General features: G+C 33.9%; 1 protein-coding gene across 1 annotated transcript in view; it reads left to right on the forward strand.

Annotated features, from left to right (window-relative positions):
- Nucleotides 1-15,688, forward strand: part of LOC125052484 (irregular chiasm C-roughest protein-like) — a 103,726-nt gene that overhangs the window by 24,753 nt on the left and 63,285 nt on the right. The gene's annotated exons all lie outside the window — the stretch shown is intronic.

The following is a 15,688-nucleotide window of genomic DNA, read 5'->3' on the forward strand; positions in this document are numbered from 1 at the left end:
AAACTACTTGCTTTCTGCAACAAATAAGAGAATATTCATTTAAGCTCTGTCCATGCAAAACTTAAAATTTTTTATAATTCATATTATAAATTTTTTAACACATTTATATTAATAATATAATTTGTAGCACATGCTACAGACCTGGATAGCAACTTTCTTTTATTCTATTTAGAGATAGAGATAATTTAAATATAATACCGGTGTCTTCCTTGTAGGTTTCTTTGGAGTTGTTTGGGGATTCTTGTTGTTCAGTTCGACATGATTTTCTTTAACCTTTCTTTAATCCTACAAAATAATGAAATTGTTAAGTTATGTTGTCACTGTTGTGCACACCTTTGTTTGGCTTTTTTAGTATTCAAGTTATGTCAAAACTGATTTATTACCTTGTCATTGTTGGCTTTATTTGCTTTTGGGATATCAATTGTTTCCAAAATGATTTTATTTGTAATATCCTGAAATATATAAATAACATCTATTAATTTAAGTATCATGGTGAGTGGTTCGCACTCAGGTATTAAGGTGTATTATACCCACTGTCCATTATAAGTGGGAATGGGCTCACTTCTGGCAGGACAGAGTTTCGGTACTACAAGTGCAACATGGATGTTTTGAGGTATTACAATATCTCTAACTACCCTGTAGGGGAATAAAGTAATGTTGTAAGCATATGCCTATGCTTGAAAGGTTGAACCTTGAACATCACCATACATCATATTTATAATTAACATTCCTACCTCGACACCATCACAATCAAATTCAGTGAAATCTACTTCAAACCATTGTGTCTCGAGAAGGTGATGGTGGCTTTGTTCCACCTCCAGTTTTTGATGTTTCACGGCGATAAGATGACAACTCTTTTTTTGTATTCAATTTAGTGCACTTCCACTGATTCATCAATTGTTTTTTGTCTCTTGTCCTTATATTTGCTAGATTAAATCTGATGTTTTAATTTAAATAATGTGGTCATTTTTTTGAGATGCAGGTACTTATTAAAATGTTTACTTCTCTGTTATATCGCTCCAAGCCTTCATTTTCTCCTTATTAGTATTCGTGCTTAAATCTTTGTTCTCAATTATTGATATATAGGGTCGTAGAATATTTCTAAAAAGTTGCTGTAACAAACGCAATAAACAAAAGCAATGAATAATGGTTCATGTTTCAGTTTTAATCAACAATAATACTCGATAATACATACGGATAGTTAACCTCAATTGTATTGAAGCACTCAGGAAGGTTAGCACAGTTTTTTCACAAATATTTTATATTATTTCACAAATATTTTGTATAATGAAAATAACTAGGTATATAATTATTAATTTTAAACAATAACTAAAACTCCTATATTTGTTTAAAAGGTAAATGTCATTGTCAGATGTCAATTGTCATGGTCATTCAAAATTCTTGTTAAGCTGCTAAGCTAGAATATGCGTGAAGTTAGCTTCACGCATATTCTATTTCTTTTTACTTGTAGTTTGTCTTATTCCCATCTCGCTCGCGCACGCTATATCACACTGCCAATTTTGTGTCATAGGTGCGCGCGCAATCGTAAAATTTCACTCTCATCAATTTTTCATAACGCGCCTAAAGAAGTACAACTTCAAAAACATTTGATGCAACATTGTCATATTATCAGCTCCTGCCTGCAGCGCCCGTTCATGTCGTGTCTTTTAGAGAGATTATTTGCAACTTCTACAAAAAAAATCGCTGTATATGATTAAATTACAACCATTATGAATTTTCTTTCCTTTTTCCTTTTCTTTCCTTATATTTAATAATTCTTTGGGAATCCAATGTAGTGGTGAAAACAGTTCAAATATATTTGATAGTTTTGGGTTTATTGTATGTACAGCGCCCTTATAGTGATCTGATTCAAATTGGGCAACACGGGCAAAGAGTGTTATAATTATGATGTAATTAAACTACCATATTATGCTTAGCAAACGTAAAGTAATAACATAAAGTAAGTATTCCAAATATATAGCTATATGATGATGAGATGATTTCAATAATATAAATATACTAGCTGATCCGGCAAACGTCGTTTTGCCATGTATATCATTTATAATAAAAAAATAGGGGTTGATCGTAGAAGGGTGAAAATTGAGGATTGTATGTATTTTTGTATGTTGTATCATAAAAAATAGAAATTAAAAATTTTGTCTAAAAAATAAAAATAATAATTAATAATAATAAAAATAAATATTTATCTTTTCATCCCCCTAAATGTTAGGGGTAGTCCCCCTAACATTTAGGGGGATGAAAAGATGTTGGCCGATTCTCATAGATACTGGATAAGCACAAAAAATTTCATCAAAATCGGTCAAGCCGTTTTGGAGGAGTATGGCAACGAAAACTGTGACACGAGAATTTTATATATTAGATAATATTAATTTAACTGCTTTTTTTAAGTTTTTTGATTTAAGGATATAATATTTTACGCAAACAATATTTTAAATCAAGTTATAAGTCCTGTGACAGAGCAATGTTGGCCTAGTGTCTTCAGCGTGCGACTCTCATCCCTGAGGTCATAGGTTCGATTCCCGGCTGTGCACCAATGGACTTTCTATGTTCGCATTTAACATTCGCTCGAACGGTGAAGGAAAACATCGCGAGTAAACCGGCTTGCCTTATACCCAAACAATCGACCAGTCAGGCACAGGTCTGATTACCTACTTCCCTATTAGATCGACAAATGATCATGAAACAGATACAGGTATCTGAGGCCCAGACCTGAAAAGCTTGTAGCGCCAATGATTTGTAATAAATAAATAGTAAAAGTGTAGAAAAAGTAAGTTTAAGTAAAATAAGTCTTAAAGATATTGTCTCTCGTGTTTTAACGATCATTTTAGACCATTGAATGTTCCCACAAGAAACCCGTTTACGGTTATTGCTACCAATCACCGAGACATAAACTCGATCGAAATGGGAGCTGAAGTGATATTGTATATATTAAAAATAAGATTGTTCAGATTTCATCATTTGAACATGAACGAACTGCTGACATGGATTCGATGTGTGCTAAATATTAATAGCTGAAGAGCAATTTTAATTATATTTTATTTAAATTTTAATCAGCTGTTGACTCAGATCATATGTGTTCCAAATAATAATAGCTGAGGTTGTGCGATACACCAACAGCTCACTAGAAAAATACCATGTATGTGTGAATAGGTGTAATTAGTATTTAAGGTATTGTTTTATAACAATAAATCAGATTTGAATATAGCTCTGTCTTGTTCATTTCTCGCTTCCTCTCAAAGTGGCGAAGACTACTTCAAGCCCTTAATTATCGTGGTGAGCCTGCCCGGTAGCTTTGAGATAATCCCACCACCTCGAACCTTTGATCCTACCCGTAGGGCTCCGTCTGTTACCTTAGGTCTCTTGGTGCAGACATCCCGTACTTATTTATATATTTATATATTCACTATTTATGTGTTAGGGTACGTCTGTAGGGCTTAGGGATCCGTAGGGTTGTTAGGTTCTTACGTCTCACCCTCTCATATATTTAGTCATTTAGTGCAGCTTGCTCACACATACATTACATATACTATTCAGATACTCCTGACATTCAATACATATAAACTTTAAACACACTTTTCACAGTCCACTAGCTAGCAAGCTGTTCATTGGTCCTTCGAGTAAAAAAAAAAAATTGAACTACGCGGTTCCTCCCTTCCCCCGTAGGGACTAACGCTGGAGTGACCCACAGGCTGGTGAACCCCAATTGCATTAGTTTGTGGTGATCTTGAGTACGTAGTTGTACTAAGTGTATTCTGTTGGAAAGCACTCTTGCGGTAGCGGATCGGTCACTGGCCTTCCACCAGCGGATCTCACCAGTGTTTTGAGAAGTCGCATATACCGTACTGAGGGCGCAGATACGCGCAGTACTTAGTTAGTTGGCTAGGGTTAGGATAGGGAAGAAGACATTTTGAACAAAAGAAGACTTACATAAAAGACGAAATGGATATACAAGAAATTAATACATTAATACAAAGTCAGGAGAGTGACAGCCTGGAAATAAAACGACTATTAAATAACCTAAGAAAGGATTCTAGTTCGAGGAAGACTGGGAGTTACTTACAAGAAAGACGACTGTTATTTAAAAACATTTTTTCACGTGCAAGAAATAATAATGATATTTTGAAAACAAAACAGGACATTCTCTCATCACATGATTACATTAAAACTAACTACTTCGAAAAAAATATTAAACAAATATATGATGCTGCAATGGAACAACTAGATAAAGACGAGAAAAAACTACAGGAAGTGCACGATATTTTTCACCCTTCAACATCATTTAAGACATACGACAGTAGCAAGTATAAAATTCAACAGTTCAGGATGAATCAGTTAAAAAATAAAATTAACCAAGCACAATCTGCAATTGAGGAGAACAAACCAAACTGGTTCTTACAATCCAACCTACAGAGCTTACAAAATCAGTGGAAACAAATTGAGTCAATGCACGAAGAGCTTTTAATTAGCGAAAGTTCACCCGATCATGAATATTTTTCAAATAACGTCTATGAGACAATACAAGACCAGTATGAGACTAGTGTAGAATTAATTCAAGAAAGAATTCATTCCACCTTTATTTCGACATCATCAAGGTCTGGGAAACTACCTCAGATAAAGATACCGATATTTTCCGGAAAATACGACTCATGGGGAATATTCAAAGATTTATTTACAAAAATTATTCATGAAGATAACACGATATCCAGTTGCGAAAAAATGCAATATTTAAAAAGTCACGTGCAAGGAGACGCGGCAAAAATAATACAATATTTACCGATTAGCGAAGTTAATTATGTCACCGCGTGGAATTTACTGACAGAGCGGTATGACGACAAACGCAGAATAAGCATGGAGTTACTTGACAAATTACTAGATTTACCCAACATTAAAAAATCGAACACAAAAAATTTACAAGAATTATATGACTCTATAAATGAATGTTTAGAATTATTAAAACAACATGGTAATGAAGTAGTATTATGGAATCTCATATTATGTCGTTTACTAAGTCGTAAATGGGATGACGAAACCAACACTAAGTACGAAGAACAGCTCGATAATAGCAACGAAATACAAGACTTCAAACAAATGATGTTATTTCTACAAAAACGTTTCAAAAGTCTTGAAAAATCGGACTTTTCATCTACATCTGTATACAAAACATCGTTTATAAATGAAACCTCAACATCATTTAATAATAATAAACAAGTAACGAATAGAAATTTAAATGTCGATTCGACCCAGTACAATGAACCAAAACATAAATATTGTTGGTATTGTGACATCGATGGACATACAATTAATCATTGCTCCCGATTTTTAATAATGACCGCAATTCAGCGGAATAATGTTGTTCACAATAGAAATATGTGCCGACGCTGTCTAAACCATATCGCGTCAAAACAATGCGTGACAGAGAAATTTAAGAACTGCGAAACATGTCAACGACCTGACCATAATACGTTACTTCATGTAGACAAACCGACGAAACAACTTTTTGAACCAAAAGACAAAATATCATGCACGAACATGCATACAGAAAATTTAACAACTAATGTGATGAGTAATATAACATCGAATGTTTCTGGCACATTAAAACATACAAATAATACCGTACTATTAGCCACAGCTATGGTACAGACTACTTCATACGACGGCATGCCACATTTATTGCGAGTTTTATGTGATCAAGGGTCGGAGTCGTCCTTTTGCACAGAAGAAGTGGCGCAATTATTGGCATACCCAAAGAAAAAAGTATGTGCTGATATCAAGGGAATCGGGGATGAGGAACCGAAACAATCGAGCTACAGTATAGATATAACATTACGACCAAGACTTTCTAGTGATTACAAATTACCTGTATCACTGATTGTATTACCAAAACTTACATCTTCACTACCAAGTAATGACGTACAACAAATACAATCGCTTTGGTTAAAAAATAAAGTGATTGCAGACCCGACTTATTATAAAAAAGGGCCGATAGACATAATATTAGGTGCTCAGGAATACAGCAAAATCCTTTTAAAGGGGTTTGAAAAACTAGAAGACGGTATACTTGCTCAAGACACGGAATTTGGGTGGATACTATCAGGATTTTGTTCCAGAAACAAAAACAATGGAATAAAGGTACTTAGTTGTACAACACGCACAGAAGAAGTAAAACATTTAACTAAATTTTTGGAACCGGAAGAGATTCCACAAAAAACTACTTTAAACAATGACGATACAAACAATAAACAAACAGTGATTTCAAATAATTTGGCAAGAATTTGTTATCACAAGTGTAATAGGAAACTAAAGACATTTAATATCATGTTTACACTTTTATTAATATTTCAATTTTTTTGTACTACGATAGCGGTAGAAACTTATAGTATTGAGAAGATTGGTCCAGGGTTTTACATCGAATACATTGGTAACAAATTACTTAATGTATCGCTATTGTACCCATTACTAAAAGCTTACGACTTCAATACTAAATTAAGACGTAAAATGAAGATAGGAGATAGACGACTACACGACAAAACTTAGGAGGATTATGAAAAATATTTACTTATACAATAAAAAATAAAGAAAAACTACAAATACTTTACAAAATAATACAAATACTTATACATTTGGGCGACAGCCGCCAGACAACTACAAAACTACATTACAAAACAATACAAATACGTATACTTTTGGGCGACAGCCGCCTGACAAATACATTTTAAATACATTACAAAACTATACAACTACATTACAAATAAATACAAATACATTTAAAAGGCAAAGACGACGACTTGGGCGACAGCCGCCATACAACAATTTACAACACGACATATCCAAATGGATAAACCAAAAATAAAAGACAATTACATACAGACAAAAAGACAGTTTTGGGATGGGGCAAAGAATATTGTCACCGGTCTTAAACACATGGACGATTAGTGCAATGCTTGATAGCTGCAGGACGATTTATAGACAAGATAATGATATTTATAAAAAGAAGAAGGAGAAGAAGAAATTCAAGTTCATAATATTCTAAACTTATACTTCAAGACTTATTAATAAAAAAAACATATTTAAAAAATATATAACTATATATACAAATTACATAATATATTAATTAGTATTTAATGTCACCTATTCACACTTTATAATAAACGTATGCAGAAAATACAAGTATGTTTACGCAACACATATAGATACTTATTACCTATAGCCATTGAATTAATAATTATAAACAAACGCCTTCTATATGTAACGGAGTAAAGCTGTTAATTTAACAAATAACATTAAAACGATTAACTAGACTAAAAGAAAATTGTTTTGTGTCGCGGGGGGAAAAACATGCAGTTAATTAATAAATAACTGCATTGTTCAGCACATTTTGAAATACATGAAATATTTAAAATGTTTTTCATTTGAATTTTACTATTTCAAGATTATTTTAATGTTAGTAAAATTAATTATTTTTATTATCACGAATAACAGACAGCGACATAAAGGCGGTTGGAGATGCGGTGCCAACACAACAGACGGGTCTACGGTCATCGAACGTGAGTGAAGATTCTAACTAAGGCAACAACCTGCTTCCACAACGCACCACATCGCGCGTGCAGGAGACTCTGCAGCTGTACCAGCCTTTGCAGACTCTGTGGGGCGCCAGAATGTTCAGATTTCATCATTTGAACATGAACGAACTGCTGACATGGATTCGATGTGTGCTAAATATTAATAGCTGAAGAGCAATTTTAATTATATTTTATTTAAATTTTAATCAGCTGTTGACTCAGATCATATGTGTTCCAAATAATAATAGCTGAGGTTGTGCGATACACCAACAGCTCACTAGAAAAATACCATGTATGTGTGAATAGGTGTAATTAGTATTTAAGGTATTGTTTTATAACAATAAATCAGATTTGAATATAGCTCTGTCTTGTTCATTTCTCGCTTCCTCTCAAAGTGGCGAAGACTACTTCAAGCCCTTAATTATCGTGGTGAGCCTGCCCGGTAGCTTTGAGATAATCCCACCACCTCGAACCTTTGATCCTACCCGTAGGGCTCCGTCTGTTACCTTAGGTCTCTTGGTGCAGACATCCCGTACTTATTTATATATTTATATATTCACTATTTATGTGTTAGGGTACGTCTGTAGGGCTTAGGGATCCGTAGGGTTGTTAGGTTCTTACGTCTCACCCTCTCATATATTTAGTCATTTAGTGCAGCTTGCTCACACATACATTACATATACTATTCAGATACTCCTGACATTCAATACATATAAACTTTAAACACACTTTTCACAGTCCACTAGCTAGCAAGCTGTTCAAAGATCTACCAATACATTTCGTATTAAATTTAGTTATAATGAAGATAACATTTTTTTTACTCATTATTTAACGATGTTTTAGTTTCCTGAACTACTAAGTAGGTTTTTAATCAGTTTCACAGACAATTGAATTGTATCTTTCTTTTGTGACCATTCAATGACAAATATCTGTTTCTTTAGTTGTAGAGGAAATAATATTTCCTCATATATTATATTATGATGATGATGCGTACAGAAATATATGAAAAAAAGTGTGTGTACTTATGTACACGCGTTAGAAATTATACTTTTGGCGTAACAAATTCTTTACAAAAATTTTATGTGACGTTTGTAGAAAAAATGACACTACCGATAGAAAAACTAAAATGTTGACTATAAAAAAATGCTTACTTCAGGGTGTTGGTTTTTCGTGACGGTGTGCGAGCGCAGCGTAAAAAAAAACTCTCATCATTTTTCCCTAACGCGCCAAAAGAAGTATAACTTCAAAAATTGGTGGTCTCAATCAATGTTAGGTTAGGTTAGTTAGTTAGTGTGGAAGCTGACAATGACGGTCCTTGGAATGCCTTCAAGGCTTTTTGTGAGGCAGTCATGACTCAGAAAGAGAATGCGGAGCGTCAGCGTGATAATTCTGATGCTCCGCCGGTAAGAAAACGACGACCGGGGCAGCGACGCCGTGCTTTCGCATGTCTGCGCTAAGTTAAGATGCTGAAGATTTGTTCGTGGGAGGAGTCATGGTGGTATTGTGGCATTCGCGTTTGGCGGGGGTAAGGATAGGGCTCAGCTGTTACCTGCCTCCGCCCTTTGGCGAGCTGAAGGTTGAAGCTGAAGGTCAGGTTTTAGTGGGTAGGGTTGTAGATATTATGTCTGAGTCCCACATAATGCCTGCTGGAGTAAAATTCAGCAGGAATATGCGTAAAAGCATTTCCTGACGTTAAAAAAAAAAGGTTAGTTTTAAATTGTTGACACGTCATCGCCGTTGGTGCCCATACTAAAGGCATCATACTAAATTTCAGTCTATGGTTTTCGTACTCATGCCATGTGTGCGTCACTTAATCACTCCGTTCGCTACAAAACCAAAAAGTGTCTTGTCTTGGCATCCGAAATAACAAACTTCCAGCGTCCTGTGCCACCTTCCCGCTAACCAATAGTTCGTGAAAAATATAATTAAAATATTATTTTTTGTTTAGACCATTAATCGCCTATATAATCTTACTGTGACCGAAATAGTAAATATACCAATTTCACTAGGGGCAGTACTCAGTATATATTTTAAATTACACGATGAACAAGCGTTTTCATCAGTCAACCCTAAAAAGACGGATGTCAAAATTGACCCGTATAATGAAATTTCACCCTCCTTGTACGTTTCGTCACGATATTTGTGTACACAAATATTGACTGAGTAGGGATAGAAGCGTAATGAGGGACATATAGTTTGTTTACATAATTTTGTTTACAATTACGGCGTTTGGTAATTGAAAATTTATGTTTTTTTTTTTATTCAATGTTGGATAATATTATTTAAGGATAATTGATAACAGATTTTTACACGACAAATTTTTCTTTCGTTTTGTTGACAAATTCTTTCAATTTTTGCTTCTTGCTGTAAATTTCCTAACCCTTGTGTGTGACGTAATGACTTTTGGAAGTTTACGTTCTTTTGTATGAGGAGAAACTTTTCTACTATAAATCACATTCTCATATTCATCATCAACGTCGAGGCAGAATACGAAGTTCCATCCGTATCAACTCAGTCCAGTGTTCCACAACGGAGCGTTTTTAAGGCAGTTTTTGTGTGGAACCACAATCTGGAACCAGCTGCCCAGAAGTATTTCCGAACCAATTTGACTAATCTTTCAAGAAACTTGCGTACCAATTCTTAAATTTGGCGACACACTTGCAAGCCTGGCCAACTAAGCGTCTATGGGCGGTATCACTTAACATCAGAAGAGCCTCATGATCTGTTATACACAACAAAAAATAACACTTTTATTGATAAAAATCAATTATTTATATAGAAACTAGTGGACCCGACAGACGTTGTCCTGCATGATATTTCAAGCAATTAGTAAAGCAAAGTATGAAAGTACCGACTGCAGCGTCATCTGGCGGGCTGATTTGTGAATCTAAACCATTCCCAGATCCCCTTGAACACACACAAAAAATTTCATCAAAATCGGTCCAGTCGTTTGAGAGAAGTTAAGTGACATACACACTCACAGAAGAATTATATGTATAAAGATGATTTTAAATTGCTAATTTCAGTCACAGTTATAACGCTTAGCACGATTTTACGACTACAATACGTGAAAGAGATTAGCTCCGGTCATTAAGGCCCATCGAAACCGCGAGAGTTTATATCCTAGGTCTAGAATCTGGTTAGAACGACCCCAATAAAAGTTGATTGCCTGAAGTTAGGCGTATGCATGCGAGGGTTATTACGTTTCGTAAAAGATGTGAAAGTGAGATGAAAATTTTACGGCTTTCATATTTTCATTTTAAAAAGCTGTGCAGAGTTTTTACTGTGTGATGTCCATGTAAAGATTTTTTTTACTGCAAAGCTGGCGCAGGCGCAATGGCGATATTCTCGTAATATTGTAGTAAAGATTATTTTGCCTCATAGCGGTCTTATTAAGTGGCAGCTAGGTGAGGGGTACCGGGTTCGATTCCCGGTTCGAGGGCAAGTTTTAATTTAATTTAAATTTGTTCTCGGCATTTGGGAGGGTTGTGCGGTACCGGGCGAGTGCTTAAACCGTACATGGAGGACACGGTCGAAGTTCTAAGGCAAGCTCGAATTATAAAAATCTTATACTTGACGCTGGCTTATGCACAAACCGTGCCAGAGCCATAAAAAAATATATTTTTTATGTAACAAACCGGCAGGAGGCATCTGATGAATGATCGGGCTGCCAATGTATATTCACATTGCTCACGCAAATGCGTTGCTGGCTTTTTAAGAATCGGTATGCTCTTTTGATGAAGGAGCCTAAATCAAATTAAGAATAATATTGTTACTTATTACCGTAATTCTTTGCGCTTTTATTATTGTTTGTCTCTTAGTACGTAGATATTTAGAATCAATATGTATCTTTTAGCTTCAACTGAAACTCTAATATGTAAGTAAACCGATCGACACTGATCCGTAAACGTTTCTTTTAAATATCATACATTTTTATTATAGATAATAAATTAAATATATACTCAAAAATATTACGCGATACATTTCAAATAAAATTTGCATTACGTTGTTTTATCTTGGCAATTTGTGTTTCCTTACATAATAAATTCAGGAAACATTTGTACAAAAATAAATTGGAAATCGACAGATCCGATTAAGGGTTTGTCAAGCCACCAGGCACATCATTAAAACAGTTTATTTTCCATGCGAAAAACCGTGCAAGCCGATGTGTTCTTTATGCTTGGGTACTGCGTGTTAAAATCCCTTGAAGTTTTTATCAAAGGCTGTTTATAAACAGATGCCCGTAGCATCCGTTCCCAGAAGGATTGTGGATGGTAAAAAATTGTAAAAAAATACCATGAGACTGTGATTTTGCGGTTGACACATACTTCTTCAACTGTATAGGTTATGTTGGGTTGCGTTTTATATCTTTATTGTTATTATTTATTGGTTTTAAAATATAGGTTTTTGAAATTATAAAGTTCGGCACGTAACTTACATGTTGTACGGTTTTCCATGTTTGCGTATGGACTTTTAATAGATTGGGCGTTTCTATGTCATTACCTGTATATTGGTACGTAAGAGCAATTTAATATGCAATGTTTTTTTTTATTTTTAGTGGTCGATCTTATTTACGATATTACACCAAACGCGATGTTTTGTATGTAATTTCGATGAAATCCTTTGTCCTTCCATTGCATTATTGTCGCAACCTTGTGATCCCGCGGTACTCAATACTGAAGGTGACCATTTCTACGGGCTTGGTTGTCTAATGTATGAAAATATCTCAACTCTTTTGCGAGCTTATAAGAATTCTTAACGGCTTTAAAACACTGCAATAGATCTCAGTACAATTTGATGCAGACAACGTAAACTTAAAGAAATTAAATTAACCTCGTTAGGTTTTATATGAGAAAATCAGTACCTTTTAAACCAACACATGGTATGTAATAAGGTAATTCGATCGTGTTCGTGGAACGTTACCTTCATAATTGAACTTGATTGTACGTTAGCGTATCAATTCTGTTAAATGAAAACTGTCTCTATTTTACTAATAATTAGGTTGATATTTGAATGAATACTGAGCTTACTTCTTGGAACTTCTGTTTCGAATATTGCAGTATATGTATTGCGTCATAAGAGTAATTTAAATTTGACTGGATTAAATATACATTTTTATAACAAGTGTCTCAATTAGACTTCTTATAAGTATTTTTAATACAGGTGTATTTCTTTACCGTTATGAGTATACATGATACTTATCACTGTATACAGGATATTTATTTTAAATAACTTTATTTCATCGTTGATCATTCTACACCCGGGAGTCGAAAAGAATAAAATGAAAAAAAAAAACATTTAAATGAAACTTTTACTTAAACGTGCTTAAGTCGGTATTACTAACATATTCATCAATTAATGTTAATCATGGCGATGTTATCTTTCTAAGAAAAAAGCAGGTGGTTGCGGTTTTCTAAACCAACAATATTGAATAAAAATTCCATTTTTTATTCGCTATTTCATCAGTATACCCGAATACTTTTAAAACGATTTTCCTTTGACTATTTTGAGTGCGGCTGTGATGCCAATTCGCAGAAGTTGCATGCGCCACTGCAAATAATATAGACGAAAGCTCGAACCACTTGTCAAATGATGAACCATAAGTGTACATATAAGTTATACTAAACTGTTAAGTGTTACTTAACCAATTTTTACTTAGTTTATATATATTTATATAGTTGAATAAAATCATTTTATTGTTACCAATCTAGTTAATATTATTAATACTTAACTATTTGTAAAGATTTATTTAATGGCGTAAAAGAACATTTTACTTAGTAAGTAAGTTAGTAATAAGCTGTAAATCTTTCTCAATAAATAAAAAAAAAATCTTTTTGCGTATATTTATGTTTATGTTTAAAGAACTTTATTTCTCATTACAAAAATTATTTTTTATTTACATGTGAAATTTAATATTATATACGAACGAGATACACGTCGCCATCAGCTAGCCCAATTTTAGTCTAATGGGCTCATTCTGATGTGTATCTTTAATGCCCTTTTGAACTGATTAATCACGCTAATGTTACTAGATCTCTTTAAATAGTTTGTGCGCGGCTTTGGCATTTACAATGTTGACAATTGCATTATGATCACTTACGATACATCTATGTGGAACGGATCATGTAACCTTTTGTAAAGAATATTTTAAATAATAATCTAGCGCGGCTTTTAAAACATTTCTCTGTTCGGGAGATACTATAATTTTAGACATGACGTGTTATTAATCCCTATAATCACATGCTACTATGTCAGATATTAAAATGCCTGTTAAACGAGTGCAAGACTGAATTAACCTATTACGTTGTAACTCCGACAATTTAGATAAACGGGTTTTAGTTTTGATTAGATTTCTCTCATCAGTAGCTAATATTTTGCAATTAATCTCAGTTTCTCCGGCGATATAATCATTGTTATACATATTGTGGTAGCCAAGCTGCACATGCGGTACTATAAGCTATTGATACTTAGTCTGAGTTTTTGGCTTCCGGTCCCGCCTTTGTAGTTACAGAAGCAATCAGTTAAAAGTTGTAATTGATCATTGCATCGTAATCATTCCTTCTAGCACGCCGATCACATGAGATTAGTCCATCAAGAGCCTTAATTGCCGTCGACTAATTGGGGGCCAGTTAATTATCTACGCATCTGATCACGCTGACAGCTCTGTAATTTGTAGCTATGGACATTTGTAGCAGTCTATATAGATGTCATTGTCAATGACTTTTATTGAGTCCTAAGCTTTCATAAACTATTAATGAAGAAATAGGTCGAATGAGTCTGACACGATCTGGGATTCTGTCATTCCTTTCATTCGTCTGTCATTGCAGTATTATTAGAATAAAAAAACGTGTGTGTACTTATGTACACGCGTTAGAAGAAACTAACAAAAACAAAAAAACAAAAGACATCTTTGGCGTAACAAGATAAAAATCTTTTCAAAAAATTTATTTTACGTTTGTAGAAAAAATGACACTAACAATAGAAACTATAATAAACTAAAATGTTAACTATAGCTAACTTCAGGGTGTCGATTTTATGTGACGGTGTGCGCGCGTATCATATAAAAAATTACTCTCATAATTTTTCTTTAACGCACCAAATGAAATATAATTTCATAAAAATATTGACTGATTGTAATGAACTATTTGCTTTAAACAAAAATAGTAAAAATAAGCGTGTTCGAAATACAAATTTTTAGTTTCATACATTTTGATGAGGGTGATCTGAAATATTTTAACTCGGGCGATCGTCACATTTTTGATTGGCTTACTGCTTTGTTTCACTAGGATTGTGTTGGACGCACTTTTTATTGATTACCTTTTTGCCAATTATATTTGTTAGTAGTTAGGTACGTCCTTAATTTAATAATTTTTTAGTGAGTGTTTTGTTACTATTGTAAGGCAAGATATCAGCACTTTATCAGTCTAACTTCTCTTATTGTTCCCAAACTAATAATAATTTCTACATATCCTTACGACTGACAATTGTGTGCCTTTCTTCTTGTTGAGGATATATCGAAATGTACACAGGACTTATTATTGGAACGAAGTTCCTTATCGCGCGTTGTGAAAGGGGGCTAGACGGAAAAAATTCTTACGAAAAGTTGTCACGACACTTTTTTGCTATTTGCTATTGTAATACACCGGTTCTCGTCCGATCACCGAAGTTAAGCAACGTCGGGCGAGGTCAGTACTTGGATGGGTGACCGCCTGGGAACACCTCGTGATGTTGGCTTTTTTTTTTTCGTCGTAAGATTAGTGTCGAGAAAATCTATCATACAGTTATGATACCAATTAACATATAAATTAATCGAAAGGAATTTCGATCCATCCGGGTGTCCCTTGACACCTCTAAAGTTTTATTATTACTACGTATAATAATATATAATAAATAATAAAATATATAAAATATAATAATTGTTCTATAGGTACTAATAAAACGCTAGAACCGTTTTCAATGCATAATTTAATATCTAGAACAAGATACTGTATCGAAGGCAGGAAGACTGCCAGCGTTAATTTCCTCTTTGAGATTAAATACATGTAGTTCTGTAATGTAGATAAAGTGTATAGTGTTTTTTTCATAATTATCTAATATTTTTACTAATA

Source organism: Pieris napi, chromosome 9, assembly GCF_905475465.1.
Source record: "Pieris napi chromosome 9, ilPieNapi1.2, whole genome shotgun sequence".
NCBI classification, from domain to species: domain Eukaryota; kingdom Metazoa; phylum Arthropoda; class Insecta; order Lepidoptera; family Pieridae; genus Pieris; species Pieris napi.